General features: G+C 52.0%; 5 non-coding genes and 2 pseudogenes across 5 annotated transcripts; all 7 read right to left on the reverse strand.

The window, feature by feature from the left end:
• Nucleotides 1-2,040: 2,040 nt before the first annotated feature.
• Nucleotides 2,041-2,118, reverse strand: LOC141186053 (U2 spliceosomal RNA; annotated as a pseudogene).
• A 1,115-nt stretch (nt 2,119-3,233) lies between these two features.
• LOC141185582 (U2 spliceosomal RNA) lies at nt 3,234-3,425 on the reverse strand. The gene has a single exon (XR_012260232.1). It is a non-coding gene; the product is annotated as a U2 spliceosomal RNA (small nuclear RNA).
• A 1,125-nt stretch (nt 3,426-4,550) lies between these two features.
• Nucleotides 4,551-4,741, reverse strand: LOC141185386 (U2 spliceosomal RNA). The gene has a single exon (XR_012260054.1). It is a non-coding gene; the product is annotated as a U2 spliceosomal RNA (small nuclear RNA).
• A 1,121-nt stretch (nt 4,742-5,862) lies between these two features.
• Nucleotides 5,863-6,056, reverse strand: LOC141185705 (U2 spliceosomal RNA). Its single transcript, XR_012260339.1, has one exon. It is a non-coding gene; the product is annotated as a U2 spliceosomal RNA (small nuclear RNA).
• A 5,498-nt stretch (nt 6,057-11,554) lies between these two features.
• Nucleotides 11,555-11,632, reverse strand: LOC141186054 (U2 spliceosomal RNA; annotated as a pseudogene).
• A 1,120-nt stretch (nt 11,633-12,752) lies between these two features.
• On the reverse strand, nt 12,753-12,943 carry LOC141189503 (U2 spliceosomal RNA). Its single transcript, XR_012263559.1, has one exon. It is a non-coding gene; the product is annotated as a U2 spliceosomal RNA (small nuclear RNA).
• A 1,123-nt stretch (nt 12,944-14,066) lies between these two features.
• Nucleotides 14,067-14,260, reverse strand: LOC141185706 (U2 spliceosomal RNA). Its single transcript, XR_012260340.1, has one exon. It is a non-coding gene; the product is annotated as a U2 spliceosomal RNA (small nuclear RNA).
• Between the last annotated feature and the right edge of the window lie 3,418 nt (nt 14,261-17,678).

Genomic DNA, 17,678 nt, shown 5'->3' on the forward strand with positions numbered 1-17,678 from the left:
GAGGAGGGAAGGGAACATTCCTGCAACATATAAACATCACACAACTGGGAAGTAAGGAAGGCATAAATAGTCTGACGTCTGAACTTGTCCTTGATGCTCCTGACATTAATGGAAAATAAGTTAATATTAGCCATCATGTAGGGAAAAAAGAAAAAGTTAGCGCAGGCAATACACCTTAGTTACCACTCCGGTCGGGTGGTCCCTCGTCGGTGTTGACTGCTGGTGACGGGATCACCAGCAGGCCCTCTTCCTCCATCTGGTCAAGCAGCGCGGCCTCGATCTCGGCGACCACCAGTTCCTCCTCTTCTGGCTCGGCCACCAGGGTCTCAACCATGTGCTCCATCTCTTCTGGCTCAGGGAGGGTATCCTCCTTTTCGCCTACGAAATCCAGAATCTTCTTTTTGGAGGATTCAGTAGCAGGGCTGTCCTCCACCTTCCTCTTTCCCCGGGTTGGAACTGGGAGACAAGAAGGGGAAAATCCTCCTCGGATAGATAGCGGCAGGTGGAGGAAAGGTTAATTCCACCACTACCATGGTCTGAGGAGGGAGAGTGGCTGCCGGGGCAGGGGAAAGGACACCTGCTGAGGAGTAGGGGAAGGAGGAAGAGGAAGTGGAATCCTCAGCAGGGTTGCCGGGGTGGGGGGGGATTGGACGGGGGTGGCAGGGGGAGGGATCGAGAGAGGGGTGACAGAACTCTTACCCTCCTTTGACTTTTTCTTCTGCTTCGGAGCTGCTGGGACCGTCGCTGGGGCTTTGGCCACCGACTCCTTGACCGCTTTGGCCTTGGTCGTCTCGGCCTTGGCCGCTGGGGCCTTGGTCGTCGCGTCCTTGACCTTCACAGGCCTGGTCGTCGGGGCGTTGTCCTCCGGAGCTGGGGTCGTCGCAACCACCGATGCCCAGGATCTCTCACGCTTGGGGCAATCCTTGTACAGATGAGCCGCCAGCCCACACAGGTTGCAGGACGTCTTCTTCGGGCAGTCCTTCGAGCTGTGTCCCGTCACTCGACAAATCCTGCAGGCATCCTCCTTGCAGTCCTTCATCTCGTGGCCGTTCTTGCCGCATCTCCTGCAGTTCCGCGGCATGTCCGGGTAATAGATGAGGCCGTAGGAGTTGCCCAGGGAGAATGTCGGGGGCAGGTGCTGAAGTCCGTCTGAGTACGTCAGGTCCCTGTGAAGTCTAACAGTCACCGACCACTTACCTGTCCAGAAGCCGAGTCCATTCAGGATGTGAGAGGGTTCCTTCACAACCAAACAGAAGCGTCTCAGGAAGGTACAGATGTCTTGGCCTGGGGTGTGCGGGTTGCGCATGGAGACCGTGATCCTCCTTTCGTCCCTCTGGATAGGGCAGCTACCTGTAAAGGCAGAGAAAGAATTATCCGATCCTTTTGCGCTTACCATTTCCCAGAACCTCCTGCAGGTGTTCACAGTGGCGAAGGTGACGAAGAAGATCCCCGTCAAGAAGGTCTGGATGCTGAGGGTGTCCGACCTGGAGAAGCCTCGATCCAGCAGCATCTTCTGGCAGAACACGTCCGAGACATGTCCGGCACCCTCCCATCCACTTCCTTCAGCTTCAGGGCCACCGTCTGCCGCATCCATGGCTCCAGGGCTGGAGTTCGTGGCGGGGCTTCTGGGGTCCCTTCTGCTGGCCAGTCGTGGAGGCAGAGTCCTTGGGTCAGAATCGGCTCCTGGCTGGGCCCTCCTGGCTGTCCCCTGCTCCAGGCTCTTCTTTTCGGCCTTCCTCGCAGCGCTTGCCATGGCTTTCCTCCTGCAGTTACTTCTTGGAGCTGGATCTGGAGCTCTTCCCGAAATGGGTGGAGCTATGCAGATTCTTCTCCCGTCGTGTTCTGGACAAATTCCCCGAAAGGTCTTTGTCTCGATGATTTTCTTACTCAAAGATTCCACAGGACAGCCCGATTCTTCTCCGAGTCCTTCGTCTTCTTCTGGATTCTTTAGAGCTTCTTCCTCCCACCGATATCCGCCTTCCTTCTCCGATGTCAGCTGCGCTCCGAAGCTCTTCTCCTTCCGAGTTCGATCGCTCTCGTCAAGTGTAGATCGTAGCTCTTGTGTTCTTAAAAGAACAGATACTACACTTGATCTTAGCCAAAAGGCCGAGAAGCGATAACCAGAATTGGTTTCCGACTACGGTGCCACCCAAGGATTCTGAAAAGTCCATTTGTGGAGATGGCCACCTGGACTCCCGTTAAGAAGACATGCTGTCAACCTCTAGATCCCTCACATGCCTGCACTTTTCGGCTTGCTGCTGCTGCAATCCACGCGTTTTAGATCTGCATAACTCCACCTCTTTTAGCACAGTACCCTCAACCCCCGGCTGTTCCCACCCGCCTCAACACCGTTGGAAGGGAGGAGAACCAATTAAGGCGGGGGGGGGTGGAACGAGCAGCTGTCTACCCTTAGCAGGAGGGGTTGCTGATTAATTACCTCTCCTGCTGCTGCTGCTGCTGGCTGTCCAGCAGCAGACTGAAGGTGGCTGCTGCTGTGCGCAGGTATATAAAGGCTCAGAGCTATTATGACACGCGCAGCCAGCGTTCCTTGCCACATTCCGTCTACTGCAGGCGGGATACCTGGATGGCTGAATGTCACTGAGAAGCTCACAGAGACCGCCATAAGCAACAGTTTAAAAGAATGCCACAGACCAATCAACCAAACTTTTTGGGTTGGTTTCTCTTTTATAGTCTGCAGGCATTAAATGAAAGAGTCAGTGTTCCAGCAGAGGGAGACAACGTTTCAGAAAAGGCATTGTAGCAAACCAAAAAAGAAATTTTAAGCGCAGCAGAGTAACCAGCTCACATACCTGTTAGCTCAGGTGAGTTTAAAAGGCTGCTGTTGATAACAAGGGCATTTGCTAAATAGATGGTGTGTGTGCAACAATATACTGAAGGTCAATTATATTGTGCAGCTTATCTCACCACCTGTAGTTATTTAGGTGAAAGCTCCAAAACGCTTGCCTAATATGTCTGTTTATCCGAAAGGAAGTATAGAGGGAGAGCTAGATAGATAGCATTGCATTACATTACATTACATGGCAATGCAATGCACAGTTGCTGAAGTTGAACCAAATGAGCTTGTCATCTGGCTTCTGCAACTTTTAACATGAAAAATCCAATGAGGAGAAGAAAAGCAAAGCCAAAGAGTCCATCCCAAAATCCGACAAACAAGCAAAATGAACAAAAAGCATTGAATTCAATTCTTTCTGATTTTAGAAACTGCATTAAAGAAGGGGTGCACCGGTCCTGAAAATACTGCAATACCAGGTCAATGCGTGGAGTGGACAGAGCAAGCTCTTTTTCCATCTCCCTGTTCTAAAAATCCATTTAATATATGGTCCCCAGATAGGGGACGTATCAGATATTAAACTGATAAGAACAGATACTATCACTTGATCTTAGCCAAAAGGCCGAGAAGCGATAACCAGAATTGGTTTCCGACTACGGTGCCACCCAAGGATTCTGAAAAGTCCATTTGTGGAGATGGCCACCTGGACTCCCGTTAAGAAGACATGCTGTCAACCTCTAGATCCCTCACATGCCTGCACTTTTCTGGCTTGCTGCTGCTGCAATCCACGCGTTTTAGATCTGCATAACTCCACCTCTTTTAGCACAGTACCCTCAACCCCCGGCTGTTCCCCCCACCCGCCTCAACACCGTTGGAAGGGAGGAGAACCAATTAAGGCGGGGGGGGGGGTGGAACGAGCAGCTGTCTACCCTTAGCAGGAGGGTTGCTGATTAATTACCTCTCCTGCTGCTGCTGCTGCTGGCTGTCCAGCAGCAGACTGAAGGTGGCTGCTGCTGTGCGCAGGTATATAAAGGCTCAGAGCCTATTATGACACGCGCAGCCAGCGTTCCATTGCCACATTCCGTCTACTGCAGGCGGGATACCTGGATGGCTGAATGTCACTGAGAAGCTCACAGAGACCGCCATAAGCAACAGTTTAAAAGAATGCCACAGACTAATCAACCAAACTTTTTGGGTTGGTTTCTCTTTTATAGTCTGCAGGCATTAAATGAAAGAAGTCAGTGTTCCAGCAGAGGGAGACAACGTTTCAGAAAAGGCATTGTAGCAAACCAAAAAAGAAATTTTAAGCGCAGCAGAGTAACCAGCTCACATACCTGTTAGCTCAGGTGAGTTTAAAAGGCTGCTGTTGATAACAAGGGCATTTGCTAAATAGATGGTGTGTGTGCAACAATATACTGAAAGGTCAATTATATTGTGCAGCTTATCTCACCACCTGTAGTTATTTAGGTGAAAGCTCCAAAATGCTTGCCTAATATGTCTGTTTATCCAAAAGGAAGTATAGAGGGAGAGCTAGATAGATAGCATTGCATTACATTACATTACATGGCAATGCAATGCACAGTTGCTGAAGTTGAACCAAAATGAGCTTGTCATCTGGCTTCTGCAACTTTTAACATGAAAAATCCAATGAGGAGAAGAAAAGCAAAGCCAAAGAGTCCATCCCAAAATCCGACAAACAAGCAAAATGAACAAAAAGCATTGAATTCAATTCTTTCTGATTTTAGAAACTGCATTAAAGAAGGGGTGCACCGGTCCTGGAGATACTGCAATACCAGGTCAATGCGTGGAGTGGACAGAGCAAGCTCTTTTTCCATCTCCCTGTTCTAAAAATCCATTTAATATATGGTCCCCAGATAGGGGACGTATCAGATATTAAACTTATAAGAACAGATACTACACTTGATCTTAGCCAAAAGGCCGAGAAGCGATAACCAGAATTGGTTTCCGACTACGGTGCCACCCAAGGATTCTGAAAAGTCCATTTGTGGAGATGGCCACCTGGACTCCCGTTAAGAAGACATGCTGTCAACCTCTAGATCCCTCACATGCCTGCACTTTTCGGCTTGCTGCTGCTGCAATCCACGCGTTTTAGATCTGCATAACTCCACCTCTTTTAGCACAGTACCCTCAACCCCCGGCTGTTCCCACCCGCCTCAACACCGTTGGAAGGGAGGAGAACCAATTAAGGCTGGGGGGGGGGTGGAACGAGCAGCTGTCTACCCTTAGCAGGAGGGTTGCTGATTAATTACCTCTCCTGCTGCTGCTGCTGCTGGCTGTCCAGCAGCAGACTGAAGGTGGCTGCTGCTGTGCGCAGGTATATAAAGGCTCAGAGCCTATTATGACACGCGCAGCCAGCGTTCCATTGCCACATTCCGTCTACTGCAGGCGGGATACCTGGATGGCTGAATGTCACTGAGAAGCTCACAGAGACCGCCATAAGCAACAGTTTAAAAGAATGCCACAGACTAATCAACCAAACTTTTTGGGTTGGTTTCTCTTTTATAGTCTGCAGGCATTAAATGAAAGAAGTCAGTGTTCCAGCAGAGGGAGACAACGTTTCAGAAAAGGCATTGTAGCAAACCAAAAAAGAAATTTTAAGCGCAGCAGAGTAACCAGCTCACATACCTGTTAGCTCAGGTGAGTTTAAAAGGCTGCTGTTGATAACAAGGGCATTTGCTAAATAGATGGTGTGTGTGCAACAATATACTGAAAGGTCAATTATATTGTGCAGCTTATCTCACCACCTGTAGTTATTTAGGTGAAAGCTCCAAAATGCTTGCCTAATATGTCTGTTTATCCAAAAGGAAGTATAGAGGGAGAGCTAGATAGATAGCATTGCATTACATTACATTACATGGCAATGCAATGCACAGTTGCTGAAGTTGAACCAAAATGAGCTTGTCATCTGGCTTCTGCAACTTTTAACATGAAAAATCCAATGAGGAGAAGAAAAGCAAAGCCAAAGAGTCCATCCCAAAATCCGACAAACAAGCAAAATGAACAAAAAGCATTGAATTCAATTCTTTCTGATTTTAGAAACTGCATTAAAGAAGGGGTGCACCGGTCCTGGAGATACTGCAATACCAGGTCAATGCGTGGAGTGGACAGAGCAAGCTCTTTTTCCATCTCCCTGTTCTAAAAATCCATTTAATATATGGTCCCCAGATAGGGGACGTATCAGATATTAAACTGATAAGAACAGATTTTTTTGATTGAATATATCTTTTATTAGCACAAAAAATAAGTTAACAGACAGTGTACAGTGCCGCAGCCCAGTACACACAGAATTCTACATCACATTTACATAGCATGAGGATACGACGCACTAACTAGACACATCACACCCCTATGCTACACAAAACACTCAATATGAAAGAAAAAGCATGTCAATCAATACAGTACGACGAACCGTGATAAGGGATGGGGATTGGGAAAAAGGGGATGGGGAGGGGAAAATCACAGGCCCGAAGCTTTATTAAAAGACAAGACACATAAGGGGAGAGGGGGAGGAGGGGTTTAGTCCTCATCCTCGTCCTCCGGACCGTCCACGATGGAATAGTCTCTGAGCAGGCTGTGGATCAGCCTGCGGCAGTCCTGGATGGACATCCTCTCCCTCCTCAAGATGAGCCGGTTCCTGGCGACCCAAACGGCATCCTTGAAGCAGTTCATAAGGCGCCAAGCCTCCTGGATGGCTCCGACGGTATGAACCCCAGGGAAGAGTCCGTAAAGCACAGAATGGTGCGATAGGCTCGCCCTGGGGACAGAGTTCCTCAGGTCGTCCTCAAGGGCAGTCAACAGGCGCTGTGCAAATCCGCAGTCCCAAAAAGTGTGCAAAGATGTTTCCTCCACGAAGGGGCACCTTGGGCAGTACCGGGTCTTGCACAGGTTCCGGGCATGCATGAATGACCGGACGGGCAGTCCGCCCTGAATCGCCATCCACGACAAGTCCTTGTGCCCGTTGGTCAGCCTGTCAGACGACACATTTGTCCACACAGTCTCCAGCGTGTCCTGGTGAAGTCCTGTGATGTTCTCCACGTCATCCTTGGCTCTGATGAGCTTGTGGATAGTTTTGGGCTTCCACAAGTCGGGCTTGAGTCCCTCCAGTTGATGTTCCCCCACAAATCGAACGACGTCTCCATAGAACCATGGCGTCGTCCAGTTGTAGGGGAAGGAGCTGTCCCACTTGTCCCAGCCGAGTCGCCTCCAAAGAGGAAGCAGGAAGAAGCGAGACATGGACCTGCCCGCGGAGCCATTCTTGACTTGCAAAGTCCGGCGGACACAATCACACACAAAAGAAGATCGCAGGAGGGTGGGGATATCTGGAACGCCCTTCCCACCCTTGCGAGGCTCCTTGTACATGACGGCCCGCCTGACTCTGTCCATCTTGGATCCCCAGACAAAGTGAAACACTGTCCTGGTAATGGCCCTGCACACAGTGACGTGTGGGGGCCAGGCCTGCGCCGTGTACTGCAAGACGGGCAGGACCTCATTACGCAGGATGAGTGCCTTACCCTCACAAGTGAGGTGTCTGAGGCTCCAGAGTCCGATCCGTTGCTTCACCTTGGCCAAGCGTTCTTGCCAGGACTTGAGGGCCGCTCCTTCCTTCCCGAACCAGACTCCCAGCACCTTGAGGAAATCCGGTTGAATGTTGAAGGGGAAGGGGGCGGAGGAGGCCGGCTGCCAATCCCCGAAGAGCATGGCTTCCGACTTCCTGCAGTTGACTTTGGCCCCTGAAGCCCGGCCGAACCTCTCACACGTCTGGACGAGGGCGTCGACTGAACCACGATCAGCGCAGAAGACGGTGACGTCGTCCATGTAGAGCGAGCACTTGACCTCGTGTCGTCCCGGACCCGGTGCGGTGATCCCTCTGATCTCTCCATTCTGCCGGATAGCCTCTGCGAAGAGTTCTATAACACAAACAAAAAGAAGAGGTGATAGAGGGCAGCCTTGTCTGACCCCAGAGAGGACAGGGAAGGGGTCAGTCTTCCAGCCTTTCACCAACACCGAGCTGTGGATATCAAAATACATCAAACGGACATACGAACAAAACATGTTACCCAAACCTAACCGGTGCAGAGCTCGGCCCATGAACTCGTGGGAAACCCGGTCGAAGGCCTTCTCCTGATCCAAGGAGACCAGGGCCGCGTGTGCGCGGCGGACCTTGATGTACTCGACCGTGTCCCGCACGAGAGCGAGGCTGTCTGCGATGCGACGTCCAGGGATGCCGCAGGTCTGGTCCGGGTGGATGATCCGTCCGATGACCGTCTTAAGTCGTGTCGCCATCGTCTTGGCCAGGATCTTGTAGTCCACTTTGAGCAGAGTGATGGGACGCCAATTCCTCAGGTCGCAACTCTCTCCCTTCCGCTTGTACAGGATCGTGACCATTCCTTCCCTCAAAGATGGAGGCATTCTACCCTCCACCACCATCTCCTCGTACAGGTCCAACAGGTCCGGACAGATGAGGTCTCCCACCGCTACATAGAGCTCCGCTGGAAGACCATCACTGCCCGGGGTCCTGCCGGTCCTAAAGGATTTAGCGGCAGAGAGCAATTCGCCCACCATCAGAGGTTTGTCCAAGGCTGCCGTGCCTGCAGGATCAAGATGGTTAGTGATACCTGACAGGAAGTTATCAGCAGCGTCGGGGTCGGTAGTCTTGTGGGAGTAGAGTTCGCTGTAGAAGTCGCTGACGACCCTCATCACGTCCTCCTTCCCACGTCGCATGTTTCCGCTCTCGTCTCGCAGCTCGTTCAGGGGCGTGTGACCGGCATGAAGTTTCCTGAAAAAGAATGAGTTACATTTCTCACCCTTCTCCAGATTCTCCACTTTGGAACGGAAGACGATTCGCTTGGACTCCTCCTCAAAGTGCCTTTTCAGGCTCTTCTTGGTCTCCTCCAGCTCCTCCCTCACGTCCCAGCCACAGTGAAGAAGGTCCTGCAGCGACCGCAGCTCGCGCTGCAGCCCTCTGAAGTCCCTCCTCTTCTCACACGCCTGTTGTCGACCCTTGGCCTGAAAGAAACAGCGAAACTCAAGTTTAACATATTCCCACCAATCAGAGACTGTTTGGAAGCTACCCTTGTAGGACTGCCACATTGCGTAGGCTGCTCTCAGCTCCTCCACGACTTCATCCTGAGCCAGCAGAGCACAATTCAGCTTCCAGGAGCCGGGGCCGGACGGAAAACCGTCGCCGAGGACACCTTGTAAGTGAATGGCTCTGTGGTCGGAGAAGAAGCAGGGGACCATCGAGTGCCTACTCTGCCTGACTGCCCGAGAGGTGAACACAAAGTCAATCCTGGAGCGGAGTGAGCCATCCGGTCGGCTCCACGAATAGTTCGTGGAGCCTCTCCCCATGGAGCCCACCACGTCCTGAAGAGAGGCCTCGGTTACCATCTCGATGAGCAGCTTGGACGTGATGTCCAACTTGGCAGATGTGCCAGAACTACGACCATCCTCCTCGATGGGGCAGTTGAAATCCCCGGCCATCACTAAGGTCCTGGTGGTGGCAAGCTGAAGCCGCAGGGTCTGGAAAAGCTCCAAACGCTCATTCTTCAGTGGGGACGCATACACGTTGATGAACCTGACAGGTTCTCCCGCCCAGTTGCCATCTACAACAAGAGCCCTGCCGCAGATGAGCTCCTGGACGGACTCAAGCGTGAATGCGCCCCCCCTGATCAGAATTGCGACCCCTGCAGACTTGCAGTCACCCCCACCGGACCAGTAGGATGGACCGTGGGACCACTCCCTGGCCAGATGTTTGAAGGACCTAGAGGAGGGAAGGGAACATTCCTGCAACATATAAACATCACACAACTGGGAAGTAAGGAAGGCATAAATAGTCTGACGTCTGAACTTGTCCTTGATGCTCCTGACATTAATGGAAAATAAGTTAATATTAGCCATCATGTAGGGAAAAAAGAAAAAGTTAGCGCAGGCAATACACCTTAGTTACCACTCCGGTCGGGTGGTCCCTCGTCGGTGTTGACTGCTGGTGACGGGATCACCAGCAGGCCCTCTTCCTCCATCTGGTCAAGCAGCGCGGCCTCGATCTCGGCGACCACCAGTTCCTCCTCTTCTGGCTCGGCCACCAGGGTCTCAACCATGTGCTCCATCTCTTCTGGCTCAGGGAGGGTATCCTCCTTTTCGCCTACGAAATCCAGAATCTTCTTTTTGGAGGATTCAGTAGCAGGGCTGTCCTCCACCTTCCTCTTTCCCCGGGTTGGAACTGGGGAGACAAGAAGGGGAAAATCCTCCTCGGAATAGATAGCGGCAGGTGGAGGAAAGGTTAATTCCACCACTACCATGGTCTGAGGAGGGAGAGTGGCTGCCGGGGCAGGGGAAAGGACACCTGCTGAGGAGTAGGGGAAGGAGGAAGAGGAAGTGGAATCCTCAGCAGGGGTGGCCGGGGTGGGGGGGGATTGGACGGGGGTGGCAGGGGGAGGGATCGAGAGAGGGGTGACAGAACTCTTACCCTCCTTTGACTTTTTCTTCTGCTTCGGAGCTGCTGGGACCGTCGCTGGGGCTTTGGCCACCGACTCCTTGACCGCTTTGGCCTTGGTCGTCGCGTCCTTGACCTTCACAGGCCTGGTCGTCGGGGCGTTGTCCTCCGGAGCTGGGGTCGTCGCAACCACCGACGCCCAGGATCTCTCACGCTTGGGGCAATCCTTGTACAGATGAGCCGCCAGCCCACACAGGTTGCAGGACGTCTTCTTCGGGCAGTCCTTCGAGCTGTGTCCCGTCACTCGACAAATCCTGCAGGCATCCTCCTTGCAGTCCTTCATCTCGTGGCCGTTCTTGCCGCATCTCCTGCAGTTCCGCGGCATGTCCGGGTAATAGATGAGGCCGTAGGAGTTGCCCAGGGAGAATGTCGGGGGCAGGTGCCGAAGTCCGTCTGAGTACGCCAGGTCCCTGTGAAGTCTAACAGTCACCGACCACTTACCTGTCCAGAAGCCGAGTCCATTCAGGATGTGAGAGGGTTCCTTCACAACCAAACAGAAGCGTCTCAGGAAGGTACAGATGTCTTGGCCTGGGGTGTGCGGGTTGCGCATGGAGACCGTGATCCTCCTTTCGTCCCTCTGGATAGGGCAGCTACCTGTAAAGGCAGAGAAAGAATTATCCGATCCTTTTGCGCTTACCATTTCCCAGAACCTCCTGCAGGTGTTCACAGTGGCGAAGGTGACGAAGAAGATCCCCGTCAAGAAGGTCTGGATGCTGAGGGTGTCCGACCTGGAGAAGCCTCGATCCAGCAGCATCTTCTGGCAGAACACATCCGAGGACATGTCCGGCACCCTCCCATCCACTTCCTTCAGCTTCAGGGCCACCGTCTGCCGCATCCATGGCTCCAGGGCTGGAGCTTCGTGGCGGGGCTTCTGGGGTCCCTTCTGCTGGCCAGTCGTGGAGGCAGAGTCCTTGGGGTCAGAATCGGCTCCTGGCTGGGACCTCCTGGCTGTCCCCTGCTCCAGGCTCTTCTTTTCGGCCTTCCTCGCAGCGCTTGCCATGGCTTTCCTCCTGCAGTTACTTCTTGGAGCTGGATCTGGAGCTCTTCCCGAAATGGGTGGAGCTATGCAGATTCTTCTTTTTGTTCGATGATTTTCTTACTCAAAGATTCCACAGACAGCCCGATCTTCTCCGAGCCTTCGTCTTCTTCTGGATTCTTTAGAGCTTCTTCCTCCCACCGATATCCGCCTTCCTTCTCCGATGTCAGCTGCGCTCCGAAGCTCTTCTCCTTCCGAGTTCGATCGCTCTCGTCAAGTGTAGATCGTAGCTCTTGTGTTCTTAAAAGAACAGATACTACACTTGATCTTAGCCAAAAGGCCGAGAAGCGATAACCAGAATTGGTTTCCGACTACGGTGCCACCCAAGGATTCTGAAAAGTCCATTTGTGGAGATGGCCACCTGGACTCCCGTTAAGAAGACATGCTGTCAACCTCTAGATCCCTCACATGCCTGCACTTTTCGGCTTGCTGCTGCTGCAATCCACGCGTTTTAGATCTGCATAACTCCACCTCTTTTAGCACAGTACCCTCAATCCCCGGCTGTTCCCACCCGCCTCAACACCGTTGGAAGGGAGGAGAACCAATTAAGGCGGGGGGGGGGTGGAACGAGCAGCTGTCTACCCTTAGCAGGAGGGTTGCTGATTAATTACCTCTCCTGCTGCTGCTGCTTCTGGCTGTCCAGCAGCAGACTGAAGGTGGCTGCTGCTGTGCGCAGGTATATAAAGGCTCAGAGCCTATTATGACACGCGCAGCCAGCGTTCCATTGCCACATTCCGTCTACTGCAGGCGGGATACCTGGATGGCTGAATGTCACTGAGAAGCTCACAGAGACCGCCATAAGCAACAGTTTAAAAGAATGCCACAGACTAATCAACCAAACTTTTTGGGTTGGTTTCTCTTTTATAGTCTGCAGGCATTAAATGAAAGAAGTCAGTGTTCCAGCAGAGGGAGACAACGTTTCAGAAAAGGCATTGTAGCAAACCAAAAAAGAAATTTTAAGCGCAGCAGAGTAACCAGCTCACATACCTGTTAGCTCAGGTGAGTTTAAAAGGCTGCTGTTGATAACAAGGGCATTTGCTAAATAGATGGTGTGTGTGCAACAATATACTGAAAGGTCAATTATATTGTGCAGCTTATCTCACCACCTGTAGTTATTTAGGTGAAAGCTCCAAAACGCTTGCCTAATATGTCTGTTTATCCGAAAGGAAGTATAGAGGGAGAGCTAGATAGATAGCATTGCATTACATTACATTACATGGCAATGCAATGCACAGTTGCTGAAGTTGAACCAAAATGAGCTTGTCATCTGGCTTCTGCAACTTTTAACATGAAAAATCCAATGAGGAGAAGAAAAGCAAAGCCAAAGAGTCCATCCCAAAATCCGACAAACAAGCAAAATGAACAAAAAGCATTGAATTCAATTCTTTCTGATTTTAGAAACTGCATTAAAGAAGGGGTGCACCGGTCCTGGAGATACTGCAATACCAGGTCAATGCGTGGAGTGGACAGAGCAAGCTCTTTTTCCATCTCCCTGTTCTAAAAATCCATTTAATATATGGTCCCCAGATAGGGGACGTATCAGATATTAAACTGATAAGAACAGATACTACACTTGATCTTAGCCAAAAGGCCGAGAAGCGATAACCAGAATTGGTTTCCGACTACGGTGCCACCCAAGGATTCTGAAAAGTCCATTTGTGGAGATGGCCACCTGGACTCCCGTTAAGAAGACATGCTGTCAACCTCTAGATCCCTCACATGCCTGCACTTTTCGGCTTGCTGCTGCTGCAATCCACGCGTTTTAGATCTGCATAACTCCACCTCTTTTAGCACAGTACCCTCAACCCCCGGCTGTTCCCACCCGCCTCAACACCGTTGGAAGGGAGGAGAACCAATTAAGGCGGGGGGGGGGGGGTGGAACGAGCAGCTGTCTACCCTTAGCAGGAGGGTTGCTGATTAATTACCTCTCCTGCTGCTGCTGCTGCTGGCTGTCCAGCAGCAGACTGAAGGTGGCTGCTGCTGTGCGCAGGTATATAAAGGCTCAGAGCCTATTATGACACGCGCAGCCAGCGTTCCATTGCCACATTCCGTCTACTGCAGGCGGGATACCTGGATGGCTGAATGTCACTGAGAAGCTCACAGAGACCGCCATAAGCAACAGTTTAAAAGAATGCCACAGACTAATCAACCAAACTTTTTGGGTTGGTTTCTCTTTTATAGTCTGCAGGCATTAAATGAAAGAAGTCAGTGTTCCAGCAGAGGGAGACAACGTTTCAGAAAAGGCATTGTAGCAAACCAAAAAAGAAATTTTAAGCGCAGCAGAGTAACCAGCTCACATACCTGTTAGCTCAGGTGAGTTTAAAAGGCTGCTGTTGATAACAAGGGCATTTGCTAAATAGATGGTGTGTGTGCAACAATATACTGAAAGGTCAATTATATTGTGCAGCTTATCTCACCACCTGTAGTTATTTAGGTGAAAGCTCCAAAATGCTTGCCTAATATGTCTGTTTATCCAAAAGGAAGTATAGAGGGAGAGCTAGATAGATAGCATTGCATTACATTACATTACATGGCAATGCAATGCACAGTTGCTGAAGTTGAACCAAAATGAGCTTGTCATCTGGCTTCTGCAACTTTTAACATGAAAAATCCAATGAGGAGAAGAAAAGCAAAGCCAAAGAGTCCATCCCAAAATCCGACAAACAAGCAAAATGAACAAAAAGCATTGAATTCAATTCTTTCTGATTTTAGAAACTGCATTAAAGAAGGGGTGCACCGGTCCTGGAGATACTGCAATACCAGGTCAATGCGTGGAGTGGACAGAGCAAGCTCTTTTTCCATCTCCCTGTTCTAAAAATCCATTTAATATATGGTCCCCAGATAGGGGACGTATCAGATATTAAACTGATAAGAACAGATTTTTTTGATTGAATATATCTTTTATTAGCACAAAAAATAAGTTAACAGACAGTGTACAGTGCCGCAGCCCAGTACACACAGAATTCTACATCACATTTACATAGCATGAGGATACGACGCACTAACTAGACACATCACACCCCTATGCTACACAAAACACTCAATATGAAAGAAAAAGCATGTCAATCAATACAGTACGACGAACCGTGATAAGGGATGGGGATTGGGAAAAAGGGGATGGGGAGGGGAAAATCACAGGCCCGAAGCTTTATTAAAAGACAAGACACATAAGGGGAGAGGGGGAGGAGGGGTTTAGTCCTCATCCTCGTCCTCCGGACCGTCCACGATGGAATAGTCTCTGAGCAGGCTGTGGATCAGCCTGCGGCAGTCCTGGATGGACATCCTCTCCCTCCTCAAGATGAGCCGGTTCCTGGCGACCCAAACGGCATCCTTGAAGCAGTTCATAAGGCGCCAAGCCTCCTGGATGGCTCCGACGGTATGAACCCCAGGGAAGAGTCCGTAAAGCACAGAATGGTGCGATAGGCTCGCCCTGGGGACAGAGTTCCTCAGGTCGTCCTCAAGGGCAGTCAACAGGCGCTGTGCAAATCCGCAGTCCCAAAAAGTGTGCAAAGATGTTTCCTCCACGAAGGGGCACCTTGGGCAGTACCGGGTCTTGCACAGGTTCCGGGCATGCATGAATGACCGGACGGGCAGTCCGCCCTGAATCGCCATCCACGACAAGTCCTTGTGCCCGTTGGTCAGCCTGTCAGACGACACATTTGTCCACACAGTCTCCAGCGTGTCCTGGTGAAGTCCTGTGATGTTCTCCACGTCATCCTTGGCTCTGATGAGCTTGTGGATAGTTTTGGGCTTCCACAAGTCGGGCTTGAGTCCCTCCAGTTGATGTTCCCCCACAAATCGAACGACGTCTCCATAGAACCATGGCGTCGTCCAGTTGTAGGGGAAGGAGCTGTCCCACTTGTCCCAGCCGAGTCGCCTCCAAAGAGGAAGCAGGAAGAAGCGAGACATGGACCTGCCCGCGGAGCCATTCTTGACTTGCAAAGTCCGGCGGACACAATCACACACAAAAGAGGATCGCAGGAGGGTGGGGATATCTGGAACGCCCTTCCCACCCTTGCGAGGCTCCTTGTACATGACGGCCCGCCTGACTCTGTCCATCTTGGATCCCCAGACAAAGTGAAACACTGTCCTGGTAATGGCCCTGCACACAGTGACGTGTGGGGGCCAGGCCTGCGCCGTGTACTGCAAGACGGGCAGGACCTCATTACGCAGGACGAGTGCCTTACCCTCACAAGTGAGGTGTCTGAGGCTCCAGAGTCCGATCCGTTGCTTCACCTTGGCCAAGCGTTCTTGCCAGGACTTGAGGGCCGCTCCTTCCTTCCCGAACCAGACTCCCAGCACCTTGAGGAAATCCGGTTGAATGTTGAAGGGGAAGGGGGCGGAGGAGGCCGGCTGCCAATCCCCGAAGAGCATGGCTTCCGACTTCCTGCAGTTGACTTTGGCCCCTGAAGCCCGGCCGAACCTCTCACACGTCTGGACGAGGGCGTCGACTGAACCACGATCAGCGCAGAAGACGGTGACGTCGTCCATGTAGAGCGAGCACTTGACCTCGTGTCGTCCCGGACCCGGTGCGGTGATCCCTCTGATCTCTCCATTCTGCCGGATAGCCTCTGCGAAGAGTTCTATAACACAAACAAAAAGAAGAGGTGATAGAGGGCAGCCTTGTCTGACCCCAGAGAGGACAGGGAAGGGGTCAGTCTTCCAGCCTTTCACCAACACCGAGCTGTGGATATCAAAATACATCAAACGGACATACGAACAAAACATGTTACCCAAACCTAACCGGTGCAGAGCTCGGCCCATGAACTCGTGGGAAACCCGGTCGAAGGCCTTCTCCTGATCCAAGGAGACCAGGGCCGCGTGTGCGCGGCGGACCTTGATGTACTCGACCGTGTCCCGCACGAGAGCGAGGCTGTCTGCGATGCGACGTCCAGGGATGCCGCAGGTCTGGTCCGGGTGGATGATCCGTCCGATGACCGTCTTAAGTCGTGTCGCCATCGTCTTGGCCAGGATCTTGTAGTCCACGTTGAGCAGAGTGATGGGACGCCAATTCCTCAGGTCGCAACTCTCTCCCTTCCGCTTGTACAGGATCGTGACCATTCCTTCCCTCAAAGATGGAGGCATTCTACCCTCCACCACCATCTCCTCGTACAGGTCCAACAGGTCCGGACAGATGAGGTCTCCCAGCGCTACATAGAGCTCCGCTGGAAGACCATCACTGCCCGGGGTCCTGCCGGTCCTAAAGGATTTAGCGGCAGAGAGCAATTCGCCCACCATCAGAGGTTTGTCCAAGGCTGCCGTGCCTGCAGGATCAAGATGGTTAGTGATACCTGACAGGAAGTTATCAGCAGCGTCGGGGTCGGTAGTCTTGTGGGAGTAGAGTTCGCTGTAGAAGTCGCTGACGACCCTCATCACGTCCTCCTTCCCACGTCGCATGTTTCCGCTCTCGTCTCGCAGCTCGTTCAGGGGCGTGTGACCGGCATGAAGTTTCCTGAAAAAGAATGAGTTACATTTCTCACCCTTCTCCAGATTCTCCACTTTGGAACCGAAGACGATTCGCTTGGACTCCTCCTCAAAGTGCCTTTTCAGGCTCTTCTTGGTCTCCTCCAGCTCCTCCCTCACGTCCCAGCCACAGTGAAGAAGGTCCTGCAGCGACCGCAGCTCGCGCTGCAGCCCTCTGAAGTCCCTCCTCTTCTCACACGCCTGTTGTCGACCCTTGGCCTGAAAGAAACAGCGAAACTCAAGTTTAACATATTCCCACCAATCAGAGACTGTTTGGAAGCTACCCTTGTAGGACTGCCACATTGCGTAGGCTGCTCTCAGCTCCTCCACGACTTCATCCTGAGCCAGCAGAGCACAATTCAGCTTCCAGGAGCCGGGGCCGGACGGAAAACCGTCGCCGAGGACACCTTGTAAGTGAATGGCTCTGTGGTCGGAGAAGAAGCAGGGGACCATCGAGTGCCTACTCTGCCTGACTGCCCGAGAGGTGAACACAAAGTCAATCCTGGAGCGGAGTGAGCCATCCGGTCGGCTCCACGAATAGTTCGTGGAGCCTCTCCCCATGGAGCCCACCACGTCCTGAAGAGAGGCCTCGGTTACCATCTCGATGAGCAGCTTGTACGTGATGTCCAACTTGGCAGATGTGCCAGAACTACGACCATCCTCCTCGATGGGGCAGTTGAAATCCCCGACCATCACTAAGGTCCTGGTGGTGGCAAGCTGAAGCCGCAGGGTCTGGAAAAGCTCCAAACGCTCATTCTTCAGTGGGGACGCATACACGTTGATGAACCTGACAGGTTCTCCCGCCCAGTTGCCATCTACAACAAGAGCCCTGCCGCAGATGAGCTCCTGGACGGACTCAAGCGTGAATGCGCCCC

The sequence above is a fragment of the Phyllobates terribilis genome, unplaced genomic scaffold, assembly GCF_046119375.1.
Source record: "Phyllobates terribilis strain yellow unplaced genomic scaffold, ASM4611937v1 Scaffold_40__1_contigs__length_11209783, whole genome shotgun sequence".
In the NCBI taxonomy this organism is placed as follows: domain Eukaryota; kingdom Metazoa; phylum Chordata; class Amphibia; order Anura; family Dendrobatidae; genus Phyllobates; species Phyllobates terribilis.